We start from the raw sequence: 27,578 nt of genomic DNA, 5'->3' as shown, positions 1-27,578 counted from the left end.
AATGAATCATGAAAATATTTAGGATATAATTTCAAACACAACTTTTGATATTCATCAAGGATTGTCTAGTACCGAATGTTTTTTGATAGAAAACAAATGTATCTTCAAATCTAAACTGCTTTTGACGGTAAGCGGTAAGTTTTTTATTTATTTTTCTGTCCAAACGAATGATTTGTCCTGGTATAGAAATAGAAGCTAAGCATTGGTAACACCGGCGCAGCTCTCTATACTTTTCTTTCTCAATAAATAATTTTTTTTCTGTTTGCAATGTATTACAGAGATGTTGAATTACCACATGTAAAACTTTCAAAGTTGTATCTGAGGCCGTTTCTGAATTATACTCGATTATCCATTGGGTTGCTGTGTTTTGGTCACATATTTTCCTATTCCTATTATTGATAGAGTTAGAGTGAGAATGACGAGAAAGATTGCCACTTAATTAAGGAAAAAATTGTCGTATCTAGTTTACTTACCTTCTTTGTTGACTTTTAAATAAAAAGTACATTATTCTCATTTTCGAATGTTTTCAAATTGGAGAAAAGATGAGAATGTCTCGTTTACCGAGAGGGCCATTTTTTTTGCTTCACACTTCTCAAAGAAAGACCACGAAAAGTGGAGGCTGGTCGGTTGGTCCTTGAAAGCTCACAAATGCAACTTTAAACGCATAAGAGTGCTGAGAGTAGCTACAAATAGGTAAAGGAGCCGTGGTTTGCAACTTTAAACACATAAGAGTTCTGGGAGTACAAATAGTGAAAAGCGGTAGTTTTCGCTATTTGTAGTGGTAGTACAAATAACCACTTCGAAATTGGAAAGTCAAAATATGCTAGATGGTTTTTAGGTTTTTAAGGGTTTTACGGCGCTTACAACACATTAAGGTCATATCAGCGCCAGTAAAAAGGAAGAAAATGGGATAGTAAAAAGTTATAGAATTACAATTAAAGCACCCAAGAGAAAATAAAAAAATATGCTAGATTTCCAATTGAAAGTACAGGAGAAAAAGTAAGACAAAGGAGAATAGTTCAAATAGGAACATATGTAGATTCCAAGAGCACACATCAGTGTATGCTAAGTTTAAGATCACCTTACTTAATGTCTCTTCCAGACCCAAGTACTGTATCTCATTAAGAGGAATACATTCAAATGTTTACAAATCATTATACATATATTCAAACCAAAATATAAAAGTACATAACGGAGATGATTTACATTGAAAAAAAAAATATCGCATCCCAAAACTAACACTAGGCATTTGACTGTTTCACTCACACTCAAGGATTCCAGCACAAAACCAAGTAATCCCATTCCAAGACAAATATATAAAGCAACACCGAAAACATATAGGAGGATAGAAAACACAGCAAGTGATCTGCCCATATGGCCATTGATGACACTGTAAAAGTGTTGAAAGAAAAATGAAACATCAAAGAAAACAAGGAATGATAGAGCTATCATCATAATTTTATTCAGGTTAAACAACTGGAATCAACAGAAATAATCATGGATAAAAAAGCATGACAAAATTCAAGTATCATTTTAACGTACAAGACTACATATCTGAGATACTCGACACAACCAATAAACAAATTCATGTGGCATATTGTATCTATGGCATATCATAGTAAGCATAACATTAACATTTAATACGAGGAAAAAAAAACGCAAAGTACCACACATGAGACAATGTATATACAGTACATCTCAATAATGACATTCTTGAGACCAGAAAAAAAGTCACTATAGAGAATTGCCAACCAAAATTGGCATTTGAAGGAGTAAAGTACTCGACAATGGACTGTCATATCCAGCCATAGTAGGCTAAATTGTTTTTTTATTTTAGTTTTAGGGTTTTACGGCACGTTTAGGTCATATCAGCACCAGTAAAAAGGAAGAAAATTGGACAGTAAAAATATTCTGTTTTTGTTTTTTTGCTTTTAAGGGTATTACGGCGCTTGCAACACATTTAGGTTATATCAGCGCCAGTAAAAAGGAAGAAAATGGGATAGTAAAAAGTTCTAGAATTACAATTAAAGCACCCAAGAAAAAGTAAGACAAAGGGGAATTGAGAACAAATAGGGATCAGATGTAGATTCCAAGAGCACACCACCAATGTACTTAGTTTGAAATCACCTACAAGTCTCATCCAGACACAAGCACAAAATCCAACAAAGAAGAACACACTCAAATGCTTACATTATAAATTCAAAATAAAAATAATAATACATAACAGAGAGATGATTTACAAGGAAAAAAATATCATCTCCCAAAACAATAACTGCATTTGACTGTTTCCCTCCCAGCTAGGATTCCGGCCAGTGCCAGGACAAAACCAAGTAATCTCATTCCGAGACAAAGACAGAAAGCATGTTGGATAACAGATATAAGGGGATAGAAGACACAGTATGTACCTCCCTGCCCGCTATGGGAGGTCAGGATCCCCACCCAGAAAATATTCTAGATGTACAATTAAAAAGACTAAAGGAAAAAGTAAGACATAGGGGAAATCGCTCAAATAGGGAACAGATGTAGATTCCAAGAGCACACTATCAGTGTAATTAGTTTGAGAACACCTGAAAGTCTCACCCAGACACCAGCACAGGTCCCTACTAAGAGGAATACACTCAAATGTTTACAAATCATATGTTAAAAATATTTTTAAAACATCAATAATAACCACAAAAAAACAAAACAAAAAAAAATAATACAGGACATAACAGAGAGATGATTTACAAGGAAAAAAATATCATCTCCCAAAACTTTTAACTATACATTCGACTTGTTTCCATCCCAGCCAAGGACTCTGACTAGTTTTGTTTTTAATTTTTTTTACAGGGCTTGCAACACATTAAGGTCATATCCCACCCAGTCATCCATCTACTGCGGAGCCACAGGATTGCTCATTGAGAAAGGTACGACACTGCAAAAATAGCGGAACATTTCGAAGAAAATCCCAAAATCCCGGAAGATTATCATCACTGATCAAAATACGAGGAAATATTTAAAAAATAAACATGTTCTCACAGTCATCTCTACAAGGACATTTACATTTAACACTCCCCTTCCCTCCACAAAACTGTCCTAACATTCTAATCTTCAGCATGGGGTTTATACATTCTTCACATAAGCATTGAAGATAAGTGAATTTACATAAGACTTAAAAAGTTTTTCGGCTGCTTAGAAAAAAAGAAAAAAAAGAAAGAATACTATACAAACCCCTAAGAATTTTCTAAAACTGTTTTGCAGCCCGATAAGCCTAGTCTTTTCTTGGCACTAAACTTTACTCCACACTGTTTTAACCTAAAAAAGAATTACAGAATTTTCTTCATAACACAACACAATCTGTGGAAATTTCCTTATTTTAGTTTGTAAAGTTTTCACACATTGCTCTTGTGGACACCATAATGTCTTAGGAAGCATTTATTCATCACCGTGATTGCAACTTGTACTATAATCCATAGACATTTAAGGTTGCATTATTGCAAAGTGGCTTCAACCGCTCAACACTGTTGACTGTTATAAGGACAGCCAGCAAACCTTTGGTAGACAGTGAGGATATATAAGCTATCCTGAGTGCATTAAGCGCAGTTGCCTGTTTACGATGAGTTGCCCTAATAAGATGCTTTCCATTAAGAAAGTTCTAATCTGATCCTAATAGTTTTTTAAAACGATGGACAGCAGATGACCAGATGTAAGAGCGGAACTCTTCCTTTCCTCTTTCTTGTGATGACAGGTTAGCTCTCCTCTCCTGTTGTGAAATACAACGTCGATTCCTTCCATCATCCGTGTTAGTCACAGCTCCTTTCTTCTCGTTCTCAACAAACCTTAGCTGGAAAAAAAAAAAAAAAAAAAAAAAAAAAGATAGAGAAAAGATAATCACAATCTTCAACTATATTATATATTAAAAAAAAGAAGGAAGAAAGAAGAAAAAGAAAAGTCAGAAAAATAATATCCGAACTTAACACGCTATGTGGAAAAATAAATATAAAAGACATCTTATTACACTTAAAGGAGGCTGCATTTATTATTTTCCGCACCGCAATGCGATTTATGCGTCCAAATTTCAGACAATCACACTCACACATACTGTGGAATAGAACACTTACACTGGCGAACATTCAACTCAGTCATAGTCATTCACAGTATCAGATTTATCAAACTTTCACACCTACCGCCTACAGACTATCCCAAACGTACACTTTCTCTCAGAATCAAAGGCCTAGTTTTACGTTACTACTCCAAAATAAAAAAAATTAAAAATTAGGCATCACCGAAGTTATTGTAGTAAAGGAAAACTAGTCCTTTGAGTCTTTAGTCGAGGAGATCCATGATGGAAGTTGGAAGTGACTAGGTATGACTTTAGATGTAAGTATGAGCAGTGATGTCACCAAGATTTTGAAAGATCGTCGTTGGTAGAGAGCAGCTTCACTTGGTGTTTAGAGTCTAGGCTCAGGCAAAGCTGCAACATTCCTCAATTTCATACCTTTTTTTTCGTTATTTTGTTTTCGATGCTTCTTTCTTTTTACAAAAATTTGCCTAATTTTACCAATTTGGGGAAATTTGCCAAAATCTGCAGATCGCCCTGATATTTAAGGCCGCAGATAATGCAGATGACAGATTTGCTTACTGCAGGCTTCAAAGAGTATGCGTGAAAATTTTGATATTAAGTCAGGAAAGTTTTTCATCCACTGAATTGGGAAACTGCTATATAGGAAAACTAATTCGGTGGTACACAAGAATACATCATCTTAGAACCAACCTCGACTATTATCAGACCTGCCAACCTTCCCAGGACGAAAAGTATTCTATGTCCCTAAAAAGTGTATTTTTTAAAGCAAAAAAGTGTATTTTGTCCGCACAAGTGGAAAAAAAAGTACACGCTATACAAAAATTTATATAAAAGCTAACACCAAACCAGGCCTGTAAATGGTTGGTGAAAAAGTTGTCGGAACTTTTTGAACACACGAAAATAGACACAACAGGACAAAAATATGGATTAATTAAAAAACACAACACAGATATGATACGTCAATTGACTAGTCAAATCATGTCACTTTCCCCTACTTATTTATAATGAGCAGGCCTGTAAATGGTTGGTGAAAAAATTGTCGGAACTTTTTGAACACGCGAAAGTAGACAACAGGACAAAAATATGGACACAACACAGACATGACACTGACACGTCAATTGACCAGTCAAATCATGTCACTTTCCCCTACTTATTTATAACGAGGTCCTTATTTTATGGTACCAAAAAAAAAAAATAAATCCCAATTATTTGAGGGCCCAGGTCTGAGTTAGTTGTAAAATGAAAGGAAGAGAACAATTCCTACCCTTTTGAAGGATGTGTAACTTTGCTCTTGTTTGTGTTAAATGTTTACGCTGATTCTTTCGTTTATTTGTGTGTGTGTTATTTACTGACTAGGTGTGTGTGTGTGAAGACGAATCGTGCGAACTTTGCGACCTCTCTCTCGCTGGCTGTGGCACAGTAGGCAGGCAGTGAATACATCCACGGCTAGCGGAGCATGTAGGTGACACGATAATATTATAGCTTTTGTTTTGTCTTGTCTTTTAAAGTCGGCAAATGAAACGGAATAAAATATTTTTTCGAGGAACGAAATAAGTCTTTTATTTTCTTTTTTATTGGTTCTGTTCTTTGACGTTACGAATTTTATTTTTACTATTAATTTTTAAAAATAATATATTAGCACTTATAGAGAAAATCGTACTGTCGGAAATCCGACAATAGACGGAAGATTTACAGGCCTGAATGAGGTCCTTATTTTATGGTACCAAAAAAAAATATCCCAATTCTGAGTTTGTAAAATGAAAGGAAGAACAATTCCTACCCCTTTGAAGGATGTGTATCTAGTGCTTGACACGGGAAGCTGCGTATCTTCGCTCCTGTTTGTGTTAAATGTTTACGCTCATTCTTTCGTTTATTTGGATCAATTCTTATAGAAGAAGAAGAAGAAGAAGAAAAAGAAGACGAAGAGGAAGAAGAGGAGGCGGTGCGGTTGTGTGAGGGCTTTCGCAGAAGAATAGATATTTCGAAGAAAAATAATTATTTCGCATTATTATTTTTCTGTCTCACATCCAGACGGTACCAATAAATCATAGGGAAAAAGAAATAAGACACGGAGAAATGCATGTGTGTCGGTAGCAAAATATAGAGAAATTTTCCGGTCCGAGAGGCTCCAACACACTTCTGTGCGTGCATTATTTACTGACTAGGTGTGTGTTTGATGACTCGCACGAATTTCGCAATCCTCTTTCGCTGGCTGTGGCACAGTAGCCAGGCACTGAATACATCCACGTCTAGGTGACATGATAATATTATAGCTAACTGATAGACGGCCTAGTTTTGTTTTGTCTTTGATGCGAAAAATAATTTTTTTTTTTTTTAAAGTCGGCATTTGAAACAGAATAAAATCTGAATTTCTCGAGGAATGAAATAAGTCTTTTATTTTCTTTTTTATTGGTTCTATTCTTTGACGTTACGAATTATATTTTTACTATTAATTTTTAAAAATAATATATAAGCACGCTATGAAAATCGTACTGTCGGAAATCCGACAATAGTCAGAAGATTTACAGGCTTGCACCAAACCAAAATAAAAATAAACTCTGCCTCTGACCTTCATCATTCAAGCAATCTCTGGCGATCGATTTATCGAGAAACCAAAAAGTAATGACCATTTTAAATTAGTATAAGGCTCAGAAATTGCAATATCAAAGGAAATTGCTATCGAAACACTCAAAGAAATGACCAAAAGACCCTTAACATGTTGGTAGTATTGGTGCTAGTGTCAGTGGAAGAAGTGGTGGTTGTTGTAGCGATGGTGCTCCAGTGGTGGTGGTGATGATGATGAAGCTGTGGTGGGGGTGGTGGTAAAAGTGATGTTGTGGTGGTTGTGGCAGTGGTGATGGTAAGAGATGATGATGTACTAAATGAAGTTGTGATGGTGATATCTGCTAGCCCAGTACATTAGATATGAGTAAGTTTTGAGCTGTCTTCAATTCAATAGATGACATTTTGAAACAGTAGCAAGATATTTCCATATATGTTATCTAATGATCCATATCTCTCTCTCTCTCTTTTGAGCATTCACTACTACTACTACTACATACTACCAATACTATTACTTTGGTCAAATGATAGGAAATTCGCAAGTATGTAATATGGAAAGACAAGTTAAATACTTAAATGGTTCTAGAGAATTCATTTTGAACCAAATACCATTCCTAAAGCTGCCCACTTTGTAATTCTAGATTCGTACAAAATAATATAGAAGAAAAAAGATCATTATAAATTTTATAAAGCAAAATAGAGTAATTTTACTTATTATCAATAAAAGGAAATAACCCATTTATGTTTAAGCTTTTTAGCAATACAGTTTTTAATTGAAGGCTTCATAGTCAAAGATGTTAGTTCAATTAAATTTTCACTTAGAATATTCTATTTAATAAGTGGCAAAAACTTAAATGCCTGAGACTAAAGTATAAAATAAGCTGATATATATGCATAATTCTATGCAAATCCTCAAAAAATGTATGAGAAAAATATTGGTGAAAACCGGCATCATATAAGCAACTGAAATGATAACTATAATAATGTGATGCATCATCATTCAGAAACACGGTAGTTGGTGTACGACATGTGTGTATCAATGCATCAAATGTATCATCAACATAATTCACATCACATATCTTTAAAAAGATCGTACTATATTCCTTGGAATCGTATCTGCATAATTGGGTCAAAAAATCGTACTAAAATACGCTAAATCATACTGGTTGGCAGGTCTGTATTATCCCAGCGAACACCAGACTTAAACCTGAAACTCAAATGTCAACATTTTGCTAAACCAGAAAAGAGGAAGTGCAAACTTTTAATTGACCATATGTATTTGGTTAATTTGACCTACACCATTTGTTTTCATTTTGCTATTTAAGGTTTCTAAAATGCCTGTTATATGCAAGACGTTTAAGGTTGGGTGAGAAGAGGGGCGCCGGGAGAGATGAGAAGCGACAGTGATTAGATAGCGGATTCATAGATAAAGACGGCAAGAGCTGAGTGTGTAACCAGCAATGCTATGGGCTGGCTTTGTTTTCATATTATAGAACACATTATGCCACATTTAACCATCACACATGCTTTGTAAAATATACTCAACACAGAAATCTCGAACAACTAGGCCTGGTCCCACGGTTGAGACTGCATAACAGATTATTTACAAGAAGAGAAAAAAAAATCACCTCCCAAAATGACAGTTATACATTTGACTCTACCAGACATGCCAAATTGAAATCTTCAAATTTAGTAATTTTTATGTCAATTTTTAGTAATTTGACAAGGAAATTCGTAATTTCTGAAATTGTGTATGAACAACCACAATATTATTATTATCATTATTATAGTAGTAATAGTAGTAGTTATTATTATTATTATAACAGTAGTATAGTAGTACTAGTAGTAGTAGTTGTTCTTCTTCTCATTATTATTATTATTATCATAAAGTATTACTAAGAATTAAAAATTTGTAATTTTCCATAAAACTTATTATTCGGCCATGAAATTTGTCTAAAATTCGTAAAATTACGAAAAATTCGTAATATTCAGCATGTATGCTCTACTGACCAAGATCAGGAAAGAATGAAGTAATCTCATTTCAAGACTAAGACAGAAAGCAAGCGTGAAAAAGATAAATAGTGATAGAGGACAGAGCCATCCACTATGAGAAATAAAAAACTGCATCCAGGACTTCCACTATGAACCAAGGATATTTCTGGTATTGCAAGGTGGCAGGGTCATTTGTGAAACTGGAAACAATGAACCGAAGAACATTTTCTCTCTCTTCATGATAGGTGCTAGAATTTTAGAGTTACTTAAACCACGTAAAAAAAAAGAAAAAAGAAATGCAACACAAACCAGAGGCACCCATTTCCCATTTTTTTAAAAGGAGAGAGAGAGAGCGAAGTATCAAAAGCATTCAAACATGCTTTCTCTCTTTTTTGAATTGTTCACCATGCTTTGCTTTCATTTGTACCTTTTCCTCAGGAGGTAGTTCCCCTCTGTATTTTCTCAAATTCTCTCTCCTGGATCTGGTAAGCTTCAGCTTTTACAGGGTCAGACATGAGCTTAGTCCAATATTAACCATTTGCCTTCTTGGTAAGTGACTGGACGGAAGACTGCAATCAACCTCACCACAATTCAATTTCATACGGACTGTCCATCTGGGGAGGTCTGAAAAAGTTAAAACAATTATTCTCTCCTCTAATCATAATCAAAATTGTATAAAACGTAACACACACACAGAGAGAGAGAGAGAGAGAGAGAGAGAGAGAGAGAGAGAGAGAGAGAGAGAGAGAGAGAGAGAGAGAGAGAGAGAGAGAGAGAGAGAGAGAGAGAGAGAGAGAGAGAGAGAGAGAAAGAGAGAGAATGCCTAGACGATATCTTCATGTCTTATGATGTTGTGGCAGAAGGGCATAATTTAAAAAATCTTAAATTAATTAATCGTAAATAACAAAAAAAGAAAGAAAGAAAGACAAGTAATAATAATATGAACATGCTCCAATTACTGTCGTATACATTGACGTTGGTAAATAATCATCCGATGATTTCTGGTTGATTTGTCAGCTGACTAAAAATTATAGATCTAGATAATTCTGTGTACCACTGGAACAAACTGAGTGACACTTTACGATGAATAATCATGTTTTAAAACTATGCCAAGTTGTTAATTACTTTGTAAAATGTATTAGCAGAATTAAAAACCTCATGGCTGAAAAATGTATGAGACTGGTAGTACACACCTCTAACTAACAGAACTGAAATCCCCTCCTCTTTTGGTCTCCGAAAGTCAATTTTCAAGTATATCCATGGCTTAGCACAATATCGTCCACTATGGGAGGTCGAAATAAATAAATTTTAAAAACCCACCCAGAGACAGCCTGTCAATAGCTCCCAAGCCAACAAGCAACTTAAAACAAGATGTAGGACTGGATATGACATAAGGTGCTCATATACTTTTTTTTATTCGACATAAACAATGCCAGTTTGCCAAAGTAGCCTACTCACTTCATAGCTCCGTACTTGAAAGGGAATGATCTATAGCCACTGAAAGACATTCTTAGCCAAATGTTCAGAGTATTTCTTCTTCAAAAAGCTTGAAATGGCACCTTACACTGCTGAAAAAGTAAAAAACAAAAACACAACATCAAGTGAAGGAAAGATCCAAGATTGTGGTATTCCTGTAAGTAGACACTTCCCTGCTCTTGGTTGCCATATCATGGAGGTCGTTTAATGAGGCATTGACTATAAAATAGAGGAAGATAAAAAATTGAAAATAACACATAACATACAGGCCTGTAAATGGTTGGTGAAAAAGTTGTCAGAACTTTTTGAACACGCCAAAATAGACACAACAGAACAAAAACATGGATTAATTACACAACACAGATATGACACATCAAATGACTTGTCAAATCATGCCACTGCCCCTGACTTATTTATAATGAGGTCCTAATTCTATGGTACAAAAAAAACAAAATCCCAATTATTTGAGGATCCTGGTCTGAGTTAGTTGTAAAATGAAAAGGAAGAGAACAATTCCTACCCTTTTGAAGGATGTGTATCTCGTGCTTGACACGGGAAGCTGCGTATCTTCGCTCCTGTTTGTTTGTGTTCAATGTTTACGCTAATTCATTTGTTTATTTGGATTAATTCTCATAAAAGAAGAAGAAGAAGAAGAAGAAGAAGAAGAAGAAGAAAAAAAAAGAAGAAGAAGAGGAGGTGGAGCTTTCGTGTGAGAGGTCTCGAAGAAGAATATATATTTAGAAGAAAAATAATTATTTCGCATTATATCTTTTCCTTCTCACATCCGGACTGAACCAATAAAATATAGAGAAAAAGATATGAGAACTGGAGAAAGGCATGTGTGTCGGTAGCAAAATAGAGAGAACCCTTCCGGTCTGATTCGACACACTTCTGTGCGTGCATTAACTTCCTTCGCGACAAAGATAATCTGTGCTTCGTGACACTCTCGCAGTAGCCAGGCAGTGAATACATCCACATCTAGTGGAGTGTGTAGGTGACATGATAATATTATAGCTAACCGATAGACGTTTTGTTTTGTCTTTGATGCGACAAATAACGTTTTTTTTAAAAGTCGACATTTGAAACGGAATAAAAATATTAGCACTTATAGAGCAAAATAGTACTTTCGGAAATCCGACAATAGACGGAAGATTTACAGGCCTGAACATAATATGAAGCTAATGTTACACGATTGAAGACATAAGAAACATAATTTGCCATAACTTTTATCCATATTTCACTGAAACAATTGCAAATAATACTCCTCTATGATTTAACATGTTTCCCTCTTAATCTCACGCTCCGCTTATACGCCACACATACCTGTAAAAAATGTTTCACTCTCTCTATATATAATTGCTCTGTTTACGCTGATTCTTTCGCTTATTTGGATTAATTATTATAGAAGAAGAGGAGGAGGTGGTGCGGTCGTGTGAGAGCATTTGAAGAAGAATATATATTTGGCATTATTATTTTTCCATTTCACACCCAGACTGAACCAATAAATCACAGGGAAAAAGAAATAAGACACAGAGAAATGCATGTGTGTCAGTAGCAAAATAGAAACCTTCCGCAGGCCTGTCAATGGGTGGTGAAAAAATTGTCTGAACTTTTCGGGGATAGGAAAATAGACCAACTAAACCAAAAAAGTGGATTAACAACACAACCCAGATATGACACAAATGCCATTCCTGGTGCCTCAATTTTCCTCACATAGCAAGAGAAGAAATCGCCGTTGGTGTCTTGTTATTCAAGCCACGACCATTTAAATTTATTCTTAACGCATTTTTCTAAGGTAAGTAAGTCCGATCTGCGATCTAAAAATACTTCAGGCATAATGAATAGGAAGAATAATTTAATTAATAAATAACTGAAAAACTACGGTCGTGCGAGAATAGAGGAAAAGAAGATCAGTCGTATGCCAAACGAGTGAAAACTTCCGATATAAGTATTCATTCGAAGAAAAATATCTATTTCGCATTCATATTTTCTGGTTCACTTTCAACCGGATAGAGATAATGAACTGAACAGAAAAAAAGAAGAATGGAACGAGGTGTGAGTATCAGTAGCAAAATAGAAAGAAACGGCCTGGTCCCCAACACACTATGTGCGTTAGTTGATTACTGACTACGAATTGTGATCGACAATTCGCGAACGCGAGCGACAGACACTCGCTAGTTACATGCAGGTAGACACACAAGTCTGTGGGCAGACAGTAGACAGTGAACAAGTACACGTCCGGGTAGTGTGGAGGTGGTGATAATTATTGACAAGATGGAATGCTGTCTGGTTTGTTTTGTCTTTGACGAGATAAGTATAGACCTGTAAATGAGCTCTATAAAAACTGACTGAAACTCTTCGTATCGTATCAGAAAAATCCAAAGAATCGAGATGAATAGTAAACAGCAAGCTCATTTGAGCAAAACAATGGCAGAAAACTAATTTACGTGGGAATTAATTAGGCTACTTACAATTGTTTCTCATAATTAAGTACCCACATCAGTGAAGAAACGGTCAACCAGTTTGTGTACAACATGAGGCAATCGAGATGAGCTTGTAGCAATAATAAAACTTTCGATTTGAAGGTGTCTTCATAACGCACTTCCGGCTTTTGCATTAAACTTTTAGGCTCTACCAAGTATATGTGGTCAATTTTGACTTAGACGAAACAGTGAAATTTAACTCTTCGTATCGTATCAGAAAAATCCAAAGAATCGAGATGAATAGTAAACAGCAAGCTCATTTGAGCAAAACAATGGCAGAAAACTAATTTACGTGGGAATTAATTTGGCTACTTACAATTGTTTCTCATAATTAAGTACCCAAATCAGTGAAGAAACGGTCAACCAGTTTGTGTACAACGTGAGGCAATCGAAATGAGCTTGTAGCAATCATAAAACTTTCGATTTGAAGGTATCTTCATAACGCACTTCCGGCTTTCGCATTAAACTTTCTCATACTTTTAGGCTCTACGAAGTAAATGCGGTCAACTTTGGCTTAGACGAAACAGTGAAATTTATCGCTCGGCGGCTCAGTTAAAATTGGCAACCATTGGGAACATGACAGGGTTGGAAAGTGAAAAGATAATTTCACAAAGGCTGTGTGAAAATACACTGGGGTGTGTTCAGACACGGCAATTCTAAGAAGCCTTGGCAATATATCCATTGTAAATATAAACGCCCTTGAGCAATGCGTAGCACTGTGGAACATTCCTAACTACTTCACGTCATTCGACTACGATTCACACAGCCGTTTACTGCTTTCACTTTAGTTCGACAGGTAAATTTTGCCGGACGCTAGTTCATAACAGATGGTGAGTCACGGCCTGTGCCGAAAGGGTGACTGAGCAATTTTTCCTATTTTGATGATTTTTTTCTCAAGTTCAACGTGGCATAGTAAAGATGCTATTAGATGTTGCACTAAGATATTTTAGAGTCATAACTAGTGATTTACATACTTTTATTTGATATAGTTTTAGTAGATCATTTGGGATTAGATTTTATAGGAAATAACCATAAAAATGGGTCAGAAATTTACTTCAAACGATATAATCAAAAATTACATAGTTATCTGAGTTTATACAAATAAATGAGAAATACTGCAATAATCATCAATATTTACAGAGTAGAAATATATAATCAAAGTCGTTTTGTAATGAAGCATTGTTGAGATATCCGCTCACCTGTACAGCAATATCCTTTTTTGACAGCAATAAAAAAATGCGTAATCACCGAATTGTAGGGGTTTGTTGATCAAATGATCAAAACGAACTGGTTTTAGTAATGGCAATTGACAATTCTTAGGAAAAGATATGTAATATGCATTCCTTTGACGTTTGTATAGATCTAAACTATATAATAATAATAATAATAATAATAATAATAATAATAATAATAATAATAATAATAATAATAATAATAATAATAATAATAATAATAATGATGATGATGATGATGATGATGATGATGATCATTTTCATGAAAATAATATAGTGGCTATCACGTAAACGCCTGCTAATTTGGGAAAAACGCAATAATTTCTCTTTAAAATAGCTTTCGAAATGCCCGTTAAAAAATGGAATTCGCCTATATGTCCCCCTGACAGAAAGGAATTAAAAATAGAAAGAAAGAAAGAATAAAGAATTGTACTGAATCATTTGCGGCCAAAGAATTGACTCATCGCCTCCGAGAGTTTTATTTAACTTCCCAACGCCCCAAATTACTTTCAATTCATTCAATATAATTTACTCCTCCCCACTCCACGCTCTCCGGCACTTTCCTTCCATGTCCCTCAAACTGCTTTCTTTCCATGGAGCGTCCAATCAGCTTTTTACAATTGCCCATTTCCAATTGGCTGCTGAATAAGGACAATTCTAATTTCAATTGTCCACCAGTCTGTCATCAGCAAAGTCAAGAAAGCTCCTCCTACTCAAATCACACATACCCACGAATATGATAGGCCTTGTAGACCAGTCACTGGTCTTTGATGTTACACAACCATCCGCCAGCTTTGATCACATCGCTTTTGATATCTATCTTCTTCTCTCAACCCCGTTGACTGTACCACGAGTCAACATAAAAGAATATCGCGGTGAGGTGCGAATTGTGAAGATGGAATGACGTAGCTGTGTTAAAGTTATAGGTTCAAAGTTGAATTGTCAGAGAGAACTGATGAGAGATCAAACTGAGGTGGTAAAATGAAAATTATTTCGTGATAAAACGTTGCATAAATTAAGTTTTATGTACACCAACACACACACACACTTACTCTCTCTCTCTCTCTCTCCTCTCTCTCTTCTCTCTCTCTCTCTCTTTCTCTCTCTCTCTCTCTCTCTCTCTCTCTCTCTCTCTCTCTCTCTCTCTCTCCAGAGCTGCGACAAAAGAAAAAGGACGCCGACCAGATAGCTAATACTGTTTAAAATGGAAATTTGTTGAAAATGGTCTGCTTATTGAACAACCGAAGCATCGTGGATAACAGAAATGATCATTGTGGATCAGTTGAAACACGTGATATCGATGTAATACTCATACTAGTAATAATCATATAATATCAGTATATTTATCTTACTCTTGATCACCACTGTAATAATAACAATATTATTATTATTATTATTATTATTAATAATAATAATAATAATAATAATAATAATAATAATAATAATAATAATAATAATAATAATAATATATATAAAAAATAAATAATATCCATTTTTTGACAATAAAAAATCGTGATAAACGCATTGAAAAGGACAGGAAGGGAGGGGGTGGGAGAGGATTAATGATCAGATAATCAAAATGAACTGTTATTTAAAAATAAATTGACAATCATAGGTAAAAATAAGTTATAAGTATTCCTCTGACTTTGTATAGATCTTAACATATTTTTATACTTTTTATTAACATACTTAAAACCTCACGATTATTATAAGGAACAGCTGATTGTTACATGTCACAGAAACATCTAATTAATCAACCAACGTTCTGTTTTCTTTTTTTTTCACCGGTGGAACTTCACTTGCTAATTCTGGAGCAGTTTGCATGAAATGTTTTTTAACCACATATCTCATTTGAGCCCTTTCACAGCTTATTCGGCAGAGTCCACTTGCCATTTGCATTGAGACAATGCTTGTTTTCAGTATGACCATTCATCTGAGTAAAGAAAAAAAAATCATTAGTTATTATTGATGATGATGATGATGATGATTGTGATGATGATGATGAGGATGATGATAATATTAATAATAATAATAATAAGAAGAAGAAGAAGAATTGTAATAAAAAGAGTTATAATAATATTATTGATTGTTAGTAATACGATAGTGATCGCCTAGATGCCTGCTAATAATAATAACGTAATAATTTTCCTTTAAAATATAGTTCTAAATGCCCGTTATTCAAAATGGAATCCGCCTATATACCCACTCTGAAATATTTTTAGCAAAAATAAGATAGAGAAAGAAGTTTACTGTAACATTTGCGGCCAAAAAAATAGATTTATCATCGGTCTGCGAGAGTCTTACTTGACACCTAGACAACGCCCCAAATTACTTTCAATTCATTTCAAATTTACTCCATCTCTCCAGCAATTTCATCCCATGACATCCAAACTGCTTTCTATCCATGGAGCGCCAATCAGATGTTTACAATTACCAATTTCCAATTGGCTGCTGAAAAAGGACATTTATAATTTCAATCGTCCACCAGTCGGTCATCGGCGAAGTCAAATAAGCCCCTCCCATTCAAATCACATATCCCCTCGAATGTTCGGCCTTGTAGCGCAGTCCACCGGCCTTTTGATGTTATACAATTATCCGCCACCTTTGATCACATCGCTTTTTGATGATGTCATAATATATCTATCTACCCTCTTTTCTCACGCCCGTTGACTGTATCAACGGGCGATGTAGAAGAATATCGAGGGTAGGTGCGAATCGTGAAGACGGAATGGCAAATCGGTGTGAAAGTTATAGGTTCAAAGTTCAATGCAATAAAAATCGTTCCGTGCTAAACATGTGCGTACATGAGTTTTATACACACACACACACACACACACACACACACTCTCTCTCTCTCTCTCTCTCACTCTCGAGTGTGTGTGTGTGTACTACTACTACTACTACTACTACTACTACTACTACTACTACTACTGCTACTACTATTACTGCGCTATCATCATCAACATCATCATCATCATCATCACCATAAACAACAACAACAACAACGTTATCATTACACTTGGACGTGTTCTTATGTCTCTGGAGTTTGTCTGAATACGGGACTATTTTGTTAGCCAACAAAGAATTAGACAAGGTGTGTTTACACATTCATTGTGCAGAAACCTGTCATTACAAATCGGTGAAATAAATGCTATATTAAAAGTAGATTATTACTCTTATATTTACTATCATGTGTTAGGGTAACAAAACTCAGATAACATTAATTTGAATTTTTTAAACAATTAAAAATATTTTTCAGGTTAATTTTAAATAGAAAAATATACATTTTTCAAGAAAGAATAAAGTATACTCACCATTTCTTGATATCAATGAAAATAATTGCGTCTTGAAGATGAAAATGTGGCCGTTATATCCATATAAAATAGAAAAATATAGAAGAAGTGTATGGTCAGCAATTGCAGTGTAAAAATGAACGATTTTACGAAATCTGTCTTATAGCCTGACTGACAATGAAATCCAAGCGGTGCATTCTACCTGCAGGGATAAATATAGGCCAGGTCTCACGTTCTGGACATCTGTTATGACGTAACCACACGGTGGTCTCCCCGTCATCGACGGTGGGTCGTTCCCATTGGGGGTGAGGCGGTAGTAAACTAAAGTGAAAGATTTCTAGTGTAATAAACGGCTGTGTTCACGATTTCTTTCTTTCTTTCCTTTTAAAAAATATTTGAATTTGACGAATTGACTGATTTCAGTTAATTGACTGTTTTTTCTTTTACTTTTAGTTGGTTCTGTCTTTTGATGCTGCGAATATATATATATTTTTTTTAATGTCAGAATTTATAGAGCAAAATCGTACTTTCGGAATTCCGACATTTGTTGGAAGATTTACAGGCCTGCTTCCGGTCCGAGAAGCTCCGACACACTTCTGTGCGTGCATTATTTACTGACTAGGTCCGTGTTTGACGACTCGCGCGAACTTCGCAACCGTCTCTCGCTGGTTGTGGCACAGTAGCCAGGCAGTGAATACCTCCACGTCTCGATGAGCATGTAGGTGACATGATAATATTATAGCTAACTGATAGACAGCCTAGTTTTGTTTTGTGTTTGATGCGACAAATAACAATTATTTTTTTTAAAGTCAGCATTTGAAAGGGAATAAAATCAGATTTTTTCGAGGAACGAAATTAAAGTCATTTATTTTCTTTTTTTATTGGTTCTGTTCTTTGACGTTACGAATTATATTTTTACTATTAATTGTTTTTTAAAATATTAGCACTTATAGAGCAAAATCGTACTGTCGGAAATCCGACAAAAGTCGGAAGATTTACAGGCCTGACTTAAGTCTAAAAGAGAATAATACTTTTATCTCTCATAACTGCGGTAACATAAGAATCATTTCATTTACCATATCTGTGGGATCTGAAAACTTCACTCAGGTTACAAAAAAAATTGCTTCCAAACGCAGTCTGTCATCCATGTTGAATACACATCACCGGTTTACCAGGACTTTGTCGCCGTTGCGGACTGTGAGAATTAACAGACCATATATAGATTGACCACTGTGCCAATTGACACCACCTTTAAGAAAAAATAAAAAAGCAGTAAATGTCATAACAATAGTAAATAATTCATTAAAAAAAATTAAAACTTAAACTCGCTCAGTGTGTAATTTTTAAAAATCAAACAATAAGATTTAACCCATTAAAGGCGAGATTCAATCTTACTAACACCAGATCTTAGTCTTAACTCACTAAATCCTAGCCTTCTACTCTCCCAAGAGATTTTTCATACTTTTTAAAATCCCCAGGTGTAATGCAAATTCGTTATCCCTCCCCTGACACCTGTCTGGGGATGACGAAAATTCATTATCCACAGACACATATTTGAAACTCCGCTCTTTTAAACAATTATATATATCCACATTCCAGAATATGGAATGTTTCCAAATGCACATAGAAATAAGGAAAGTTAATAAAATATCTATAAAAACAAAATTAACCAACAATAAATCAGTTGTTACTACATATACACAATATGCGTCGACTTCGAATTGGGTGTCATGGCCGAATGGTTTAGTCGTCTGCCCTGGAAGTTTTACCAGAATCGGCGTTGTGGGTTCAAATCCTGGTTCCGCCACTTTTTTAAAAATTCCGTCTTCTTTTTACAGAACGTTGAAAGGGATAAATGTCCCATCCATCCTACCCCCACCTTTTTTTTTTTTTTTTTAAAATCTCTCTCTCTCTTGGTTCCTTTCTAGTTTCTAGCAAATTGTCATATTCGTCCCCACTCCGATCTGAAAAAGTGTCTAAAAAGAATAATTAAAAAGCAAACAAACAGAAATATTCAGAGAGCGACCAAATGGTCAGACAGAGGAGAAAAAACAAACAATTTAAAAAAAAAAAAAAAACAATTTAAAAAAATTCATGCTCAGAAACGGAACAAAATGCCAAACAAAAGGGAGAAAAGAATAGACTCGCTCAAAAAAAAAAAAAAAAAAAAAAAAAAAAATAAAAAAAAAAATTTAAAAAAAAGGGGATGGGGGGGACGGGACATTTATCCCTTGCAACGTCCTGTAAAAAGGTGTCTGGGGATCTTTCCGAAAATAATTTTCCTACTGTCTTAAACGTCTGTTGTACATTAATATTTGTTTAAGATCTATCTAGGCATGAATAAAATTCTGGATGTGAATCGGTTTTCTTTTTTTACTTTTTATTTTTATGTCTATCGTAACCCTATTTTTGCGACAAAAAAAAAAAACGAACTGATCAAAGCAGCTCTCACTGGCTGAAAATGTTATTGCGATACCAAGCATTGTGCCAAGAATGGTGCTTTAAGTTTCTGTGGTAACCAGTCACTTCATAAAACTAAAACAAATTAGCACTGGCACCAGTGTCAATGACCAGAACCTTATCACTATCACCATCCATCATAATTTGGAATCTGGAAAAGGAATGAACCGTTTTAGTATCATGAATCATATCAGTGTTCTATGCAAAACGAACTATTTTCTACTTAAAATATCAAGACTATCTAAATCTAATACTATATGTTGAAATATGACACTATCCAACATCACGCCAATCCAAACATCTCCAACTCCACACCCCACTCGACGTAACCAAATGAAAATGAGGTGGGGGGAGGATGGATGGGACATTTATCCCTTTCAACGTTCTGTAAAAAGAAGACGGAATTTAAAAAAAAAAAAAGTGACGTTACCAGGATTCGAACCCACAACGTCGATTCTGGTCAAACTTCCAGGGCAGACGACTAAACCATTCGGCAGAGATGCCAACTTTAAATTTGGCTCACAGGAGTTTCAGACACCACTCGTAGGAATTTCAACGCCGAAAGAGGAATTTCCGCACACAAGAAAAAGGAATTCAAATGGTATTTGATATTGTGTTTACATATTGTATAGTTCTAAATAGATAACTGATTAGAATTATATTATGATACATAAACACATTGCCAAATACAATCCCAAAGTTTCCTTATTTCAAATGAAGTAAAGCGCCAAAACCTAATGGTAGAGATTGAAGTACTGGTGACTGGTGGTAATGTGGTGTTAGTGGTTGTAAGTAATAGTAGTAGTGATGATTAAGATGTGATAGTGGTTGTTGTAGTAGTAGTGGTAGTGATGATGATATGGTGGTGGTGGTGGTTGAAGTAGTAGTTGTAGTGATGATGATGTTGTGGTGGTATAGTGGTTGTAGTAGTTGTGGTCGTGATGACAATGAGGTGGTGGCGGTTGTAGTAGTGGTGGTAGTTGTAGTAGTAGTAGTGGTAGTGATGATGTGGTGGTGGTGGTTGTAGTAGTAGTGCTTGTGATGATGATGTGGTGCTGATGGTTGTAGTAGCAGTGGTAGTGATGATGATGTGGTGGTGATGGTGGTTGTAGTAGCAGTGGTAGTGATGATGATGTGGTGGTGGTGGTTGTAGTAGCAGTGGTGGTGGTAGTGATGAAGATGAAGTGGTGGTGGTGCTTGTAGTAGTAGTGGTAGTGATGATGTGGTGGTGGTGGTTGTAGTAGTAGTGATAGTGATGATGTGGTGGTGGTGGTTGTAGCAGTAGTGGTAGTGATGTTGTAGTGGTGGTTGTAGTAGTAGTGGTAGTTGCAGTGATGATGATGTGGTGGTGGTGGTTGCAGTAGTAGTGGTAGTGATGATGTGGTGGTGGTGGTTGCAGTAGCAGTGCTAGTGATGATGTGGTGGTGGTGGTTACAGTAGTAGTAGTGGTAATGATGATGTGGTGGTGGTGGTTGTAGTAGTAGTGGTAGTGATGGTGTGGTGGTGGTGGTTGTAGTAGTAGTGCTCGTGATGATGTGGTGGTGGTGGTTACAGTAGTAGTAGTGGTAATAATGATGTGGTGGTGGTGGCTGTAGTAGTAGTGGTAGTGATGATGTGGTGCTGATGCTTGTAGTAGTCGTGGTAGTGATGATAATGATGTAGTGGTGGTTGTTGTAGTAGTAGTGGTAGTGATGATGATGTGGTGGTGGTTGAAGTAGTAGTTGTAGTGATGATGATGTGGTGGTGGTATAGTGGTTGTAGTAGTTGTGGTCGTGATGACAATGAGGTGGTGGCGGTTGTAGTAGTGGTGGTGGTAATGATGATGTGGTGGTGGTGGTGGTTGTAGTAGTAGTGATGATGTGGTGGTTGTAGTAGTAGTAGTGGTAATGATGATGTGGTGGTGGTGGTTGTAGTAGTAGTGGTAGTGATGATGATGTGGTGGTGGTGGTTGTAGAGCTCGTGATGATGTGGTAGTGGTATTGATAATGTGATGTTGGTGGTTGTAGTAATATTGATGATGATGTGGTAGTGGTGGTTGCAGTAGTAGTGGTAGTGATGACGATTTGGTTGTGGCGTTTGTAGTAGTAGTAGTAGTGATGATGATGTGGTGGTGGTTGTAGTAGTAGTGGTAGTGATGATGATGTGGTGGTGGTGGCTGTAGTAGTAGTTGTGGTACTGATGATGATGTGGTTGTAGTAGTAGTGGTAGTGATGATGATGTGGTGTTGGTTGCAGTAGTAGTGGTAGTGATGATGGTTGTAATACTAGTGGCAGTGATGATGATGATGATGTTGTGGTTGGAGAGGGGGTATCCATGGAACAAATTGACCTCACCGGAATTTAACGGAATTTTCCCAGAGCCCGGATTTTTTGCTCCAGACCGGAGTTTTTTCCGGTGAAACCGGAGTTTTGGCATCACTGCATTCGGCCATGACACCCACTTCGAAGTCGACGCATATTGTGTATATGTAGTAACAACTGATTTTAATGTTGGTTAATTTTATGTTTTTATAGATATTTTATTAACTTTCCTTATTTCTATGTGCATTTGGAAACATTCCATATTCTGGAATGTGGATAATTGTTTAAAAGAGCGGAGTTTCAAATATGCGTCTGGGGATAATGAAAATTCGTTATCCCCAGACAGGTGTCTGGGGATAACGAATTTTTATTATCCCCAGACAGGTGTCTGGGGATAATCACAGCGTAATTAATACTCTCTTTTACTTTTCTTTCTCTCTCTCTCATATTTCCTCTTTTTGTCACGGACCTTTGCCAGTTGGTAAATCGTCAACTATTTACTATTAACTGCCATGGATTGATCTTGTTGCACAAATGAAAATGTTTTACATTAATTGTTCCTTATTAAGACGATGTGCAGTATATTTCCTTTAAAATAAAGGAAATCTTACTTTTCTTTTTTAATCTAGGGCTTGGCAGAGATTTGCCACTTCGTCATTCTGTTGTGTTTTTTTTTTTTTTTTTTTGCTGAATCCGAAATCAACAGTAATTTTTGTTTTGAATTTTAACTTGTCTTGGAATTCGCAAAAAGACATAAAAAGTAAAAACAAATGCCAACAAATGTTGACTTGATCCTTTCCACAACGATTGACAAGGAATGAGTGAATCGAAGAAAGTAGAGAGTGACGTGATTCGAGATTCGTATGCGCGCAAATGGAGGCTCGACTGAAATCACCACAAGCAGCTGAAGAGTTCCAATTTGACTCCTTGGCAGTTGATGAACTGTCAACTACCAAGGACTCACTCCTTGGCAATAGGATTCCACAGTCTGACGTCACGTCCGCCTAGCAACGAATCGGCTGGCTCTAAACAAAAAATCCGTGCTTGGTCCGGGAAAGGAATAATTGGAAAATCGCTCAAAAAAACAATTTTTATCTTAAATATGGTCCAGTGTTTTGTACCAGATAGTCTGCACCAGTCAGAGAGTCACACCTGCAAGTTTTACAGATTTCCAAATGAGAGGCAGACAAAAAATTGAAGAAAAAGTGTTAGTCAGGTAAGCACGCACTCCTCGTCGAACATTTGATAGTTCGTAGTCCAGATCTAGGTCTAGTTCTAGCTTACGTAGACCTATATTTTATGATTAAAGTGTACAATTGCACGAAATTATAAATAAAAATACATTCCAAACTAGGTTTTTATTGAAGTTGAAGCAAAAATGATATCTCAATCTACACGTTTTGATGTTAAGGCTGATAGATAAACTGAATGAGAGTTCAGTTCTACTGATAAGTGATAATTTTTTTAAAAGGAGAAAAATAGAAGAAAGAAGAAGAAAATATTTGTTAAAATCTTACTTTAAACTCGATACCTTATTGGCAAAATGAAAATAAATAAATAAAATAACGGAACCTCTCCCCCTCCCCCCCCCCCCCCCCTCACGCAGATATTTCTCTCTCTCTCTCTCTCTCTCTCTCTCTCTCTCCATCTCTCTCTCTCTCTCTCTCTCACACACACACACACACACACACACAAACACACATACTTTCCTCTTTTTTGGAAAGTTTCTCTGATTCTCTGCCATGCCTCCCCTCCCCGACAGCCGAGGTGGCAACTCTGTGTGAACAAAGCAAGATGGCGACAGGGACCTCTCTCCTTTACCTGTGCCCGATTGTTGACACTCCAAAGTTTCCATCACCGCACTGTCCAGTACAGTACTGACTGAAATAAAGAGAAAACGCCAGTCTTGCCACACTCAACCCCAAGATCAACTTTAACTTTGTAAATTTAAGAATTCATATTTTTATATACCTAGTCAAAATCATCAAAAGAAGTAATGAGGAAGTGCGACATTTTGCTGAATGTGCGATTTCATAAAAGACAGGCGAGAGACCCACCAGTAACCTAGACTCTTGCACACCTTTGATTTATCATGCATTGAGCTGGTGTCAAACAAGATAGTCTAAAACAAAGTAGCCTACTTATCAAATAATATACCCAATATGCCCAACAGAATTATTGGGTTTTTTAAAAATCTTTTCTTTTCAGGAGAAAGGACAAAAGATCCAATATCATCATCAAGAGTGTGTTCTTGTCACTTCAGAGAATGTGACAAAGCCAACCTCCCTGAATTGTTTGACAGAAATAAAAATAAATTGTTTCCATCAGAGCCAGAAAGAAAGAAAAGAAAAGTGACACAAGGAATTCCCACCCCATCTCAATTGGCACCAACATCAAGAAGTCCACCACCACCACCACCACCATCATCATCATCATCATCATCATCATCATCATCATCATCATCATAGCTCAACTCTCTTCATCATCATCACAAAGTCCCACCTTAAAAAAAACCAGATTCCTCATCATCATTATTTTCCTCCTCATCATCATCCTCATTATCTTCTCCCTCATCATCATCTCAACTCTCGTCACCATCATCACAGGATTCCATCTTTTAAAAAAAACAGATTGTAGAACAAGTGAGGATATTTTAAATAGAACAACAAATTTAATTCAAGAACAAGAAATTACAGACAAAAATAAGGAAATAGCTAGCTTTAAAAAACCCATCTTAGTTAGATTCAACGCACTTACACTGTTTCAAGCCTAACAGAAAAAGTTCTTCGAATGGAGAAAGGTGTACATTCTTTTAAAATATTTGATATTATTGTTCAATATGTTGAGTGCTTTAGAGGTAACCTTATTTATTATAGTGGGTGGGAAGTTCAGGAAGAGACAGTTGCATTAAAAGACCAAATTTTCATTACACTTATGAAACTTAGACAGAACTACACTAACCTTCATATTTCACAATTGTTTAGCGTTAGTGAAAGTACTATAACAAATATTATACAAACTTTTATTCATGTTTTACATAAGCCATAAGCTTCTCTTTGAAAATGTTATGAAGGTTACATGCCCTTCTAGACATAAAAATAAACTATCAGCTCCATCATCATTTTTAAGATTTCCAAATTGCAGAATGATCAATGATTGTACAGATGACCAAATTGCTATTCCTAAAGAAATGGATAACCAACGGTTAACTTATTCTTCTTTTAGGTCCATGAATTCTGTTAAAGCTCTTGTTGGTGTGAGTCTAAATGGTGTGATAAATTTTGTTTCTAAACTTTATCCAGGGTCTGTCTCGGATAAGGTCATTGTACAAAATTGTGGATTACTAAAACTTTTAATTTTAAGCCCTGGAGATTTGATTTTAGCAGATAAAGGTTTCCTGATTCAAGATATTTTACCTCAAGGAGTAACTGTAAATATCCCTCCCTTTTTACATAATAAATTTACTGAAAATGAGATTTTATTAACAAAAGAAATTGCTTCATGTTCAGAGGGCTAATGAAAGACTAAAAATGTTAACATCCTCTCATATATTCCAACCATGTTCAGAGAAACATCTGATATTATTTTTCAATTAGTTGCAGCACTTGTCAATCTCCAGTCTCCTCTTATTAAGGAGACTGCATTTTGTTAGCTTTGCCATTTATTTTGTACAACACACATATTTTGTTCATCATCATCAAATCACCATTCAAAATAATGGTTTTGTAGGTCACCCATACATGATTTTACATGATAAACATGACAAATTATGGCATTGCTGTATCAATGTATGTTCAATGTCATTAACATTGTTAAATAAAATATGACAAATTAGTTTTGGACTGAATCAACCCAAGGCATCATCAAGATAGATCTGTGGAAGTAAAAGAATAAAAGATTCAAATTTAGAGCTGCGACCATGCTCAATAGGCAAAAAACAAACAAACTAATAAAACGTCTGTTGTGGTCGTGTGGTATGACACTCGCTTTCAGATCAGAAGGTCCTGGGTTGGGTCTCGCTCGGCGCATAGTTGAGTCCTTGGAGAAGGCTCTTTACTCACAATCTCTCACCATACTCAGGTGTCAAATGAATACCTGGCCGTTAACAGCGTTGTCTCTGTCCGAAAAAATTGTAATATCGCCTAACAGGCATCATGTCCCGTCTTACATGTTAAATGATGCTATTGGCCAGGGACCCCTTGTAAAGCACTTTGAGCACATTTAGTGGATATTACGCTACATAAAAGCTCAATTTAAAAGAATTAAGTGGTTCTTTCATTCATCTTGCTTTGTTGATAAAGGGGAAACCCGAAACGTTCATTTTATCTGTTTTCGTATATTAAATTGAAGTTCACATTCAATTTCACAATGTTATTGATTTCTTCGAGTTTCAAGCTGCAACATTTACATTACACCTTAACCCAATAGGAAGTTTAGTTTACCGTGACTAACACTGGTCTAAATAAATAAATAAGATTCCCTTTATTCATCCCATAGAGGAAATTTATCTCTAGGGTCTATTCCCAGGGAAGACTGGAATAACCGCGGTGCAGCGCCGCAAATTGAGCTAGGGCGAGGTGACTTGCTCAAGGCCACACAGCGCAGCGGCGGGTGAACGAACTCGGTACCTTTTCGTACTGCTGATCCACGCTGCCCCTATGCCTACCACATGAAGTATGATAAAATATCTAGCGTGATTGGTGATTGTGATGCTCATATATGAGCATTATAATAAAGGTTACAATACGATACTAAATAGTATGTAGTATCTAGACTATAGTCAATAGCAACGAAAATTAGCGAAGCAAGACCTCAAAGACTCTCTCTCTCTCTCTCTCTCTCTCTCTCTCTCTCTCTCTCTAACTAAAATCGAACGTTAACAGTAAAATATTTCCATTGGATAAACTAAATCTGCCTAAACTCAAAGTAAACTGATTATTGTCTTACAGTAGTTTTACGGGGATGTGAGATTTGAGAGTGAGAAGACGAAACGACTTACCTTCACAGAATACTCTTTATTCTTCGTGCTGGCTTGAACTTTGCCGAACATCATGCCATCCGAGTACGAGAAAGTCAAAACATGACCTGACTTATGATGGTTTTGACCTCTCGACACACTTTTATGCTCGATAGAGAAGTATTTCATAAGGGCGGTGATGGAAATAGAGTTCGTGTCAGCCATTTTTCTCGACTGTTTAGAGCCAGCCGGTTTGTTGCCATGCGTTGCTGCGCAGGATTACGTCACGACTTAGGAAGCCTATTGACACTTCCAAACAAGATTCGGTTCCGCCGACTCAGCGGCTGCCCTTTTTTTAAACACTTTTAATGGGGAATTCAATCCAATAACATCTCAAAGAACTCAGCTTTTTCCATAGATTCGAGATTTATTCTTCTCTCGTTACTACCTATACACAAATGGAGCTATTCCTTTCGCTATGTGATGTGTCGTTATAGTTTGAAAATAGACACTTGTTTGTAAACAAACTAAAAATCCCATTCACATTGGTTACGGCTACGGCGAAAGCAAAAGTATTCCGACTAAAATAATAGTGCCAATCAACTAGAGGATGCATTAAACAAGATATAAACAACAACAACAAAATAATACATCAAGCTCACCATTGTTCAGGGGAACAAACTCGGCCTCCCGAGCAGGGGAAATTAATATTTTCCCCTGACTCGTATTTGATGCCTACTAATGGCGCCATCTTGAGATT

The 27,578-nt window shown here is 36.0% G+C and overlaps 2 long non-coding RNA genes across 4 annotated transcripts; both read right to left on the bottom strand.

Annotated features, from left to right (window-relative positions):
• Positions 1 to 1,440: 1,440 nt before the first annotated feature.
• On the bottom strand, positions 1,441 to 27,578 carry LOC144958544 (uncharacterized). 3 transcript variants are annotated; one of them, XR_013642460.1, is made up of 6 exons: positions 27,481 to 27,564; positions 23,567 to 23,742; positions 18,178 to 18,350; positions 10,076 to 10,185; positions 9,045 to 9,241; positions 1,441 to 3,823 (listed from the first exon to the last, which is right to left on the bottom strand). It is a non-coding gene; the product is annotated as an uncharacterized LOC144958544 (long non-coding RNA). The 3 variants fall into 3 exon arrangements; XR_013642461.1 differs by having other exon boundaries at positions 23,683 to 23,742; positions 27,481 to 27,554; XR_013642459.1 differs by lacking the exon at positions 23,567 to 23,742 and having other exon boundaries at positions 27,481 to 27,578.
• LOC144958543 (uncharacterized) lies at positions 24,509 to 27,474 on the bottom strand. Its single transcript, XR_013642458.1, has 2 exons — positions 26,861 to 27,474; positions 24,509 to 25,735 (listed from the first exon to the last, which is right to left on the bottom strand). It is a non-coding gene; the product is annotated as an uncharacterized LOC144958543 (long non-coding RNA).

This window comes from Berghia stephanieae, chromosome 13 (genome assembly GCF_034508935.2).
Source record: "Berghia stephanieae isolate SIO BIC M18660-M18661 chromosome 13, UCSD_Bste_1.3, whole genome shotgun sequence".
Classification (NCBI taxonomy): domain Eukaryota; kingdom Metazoa; phylum Mollusca; class Gastropoda; order Nudibranchia; family Aeolidiidae; genus Berghia; species Berghia stephanieae.
Note: the sequence above shows the minus strand (reverse complement) of the source record. Positions and strands in the feature narration are given on the sequence as shown.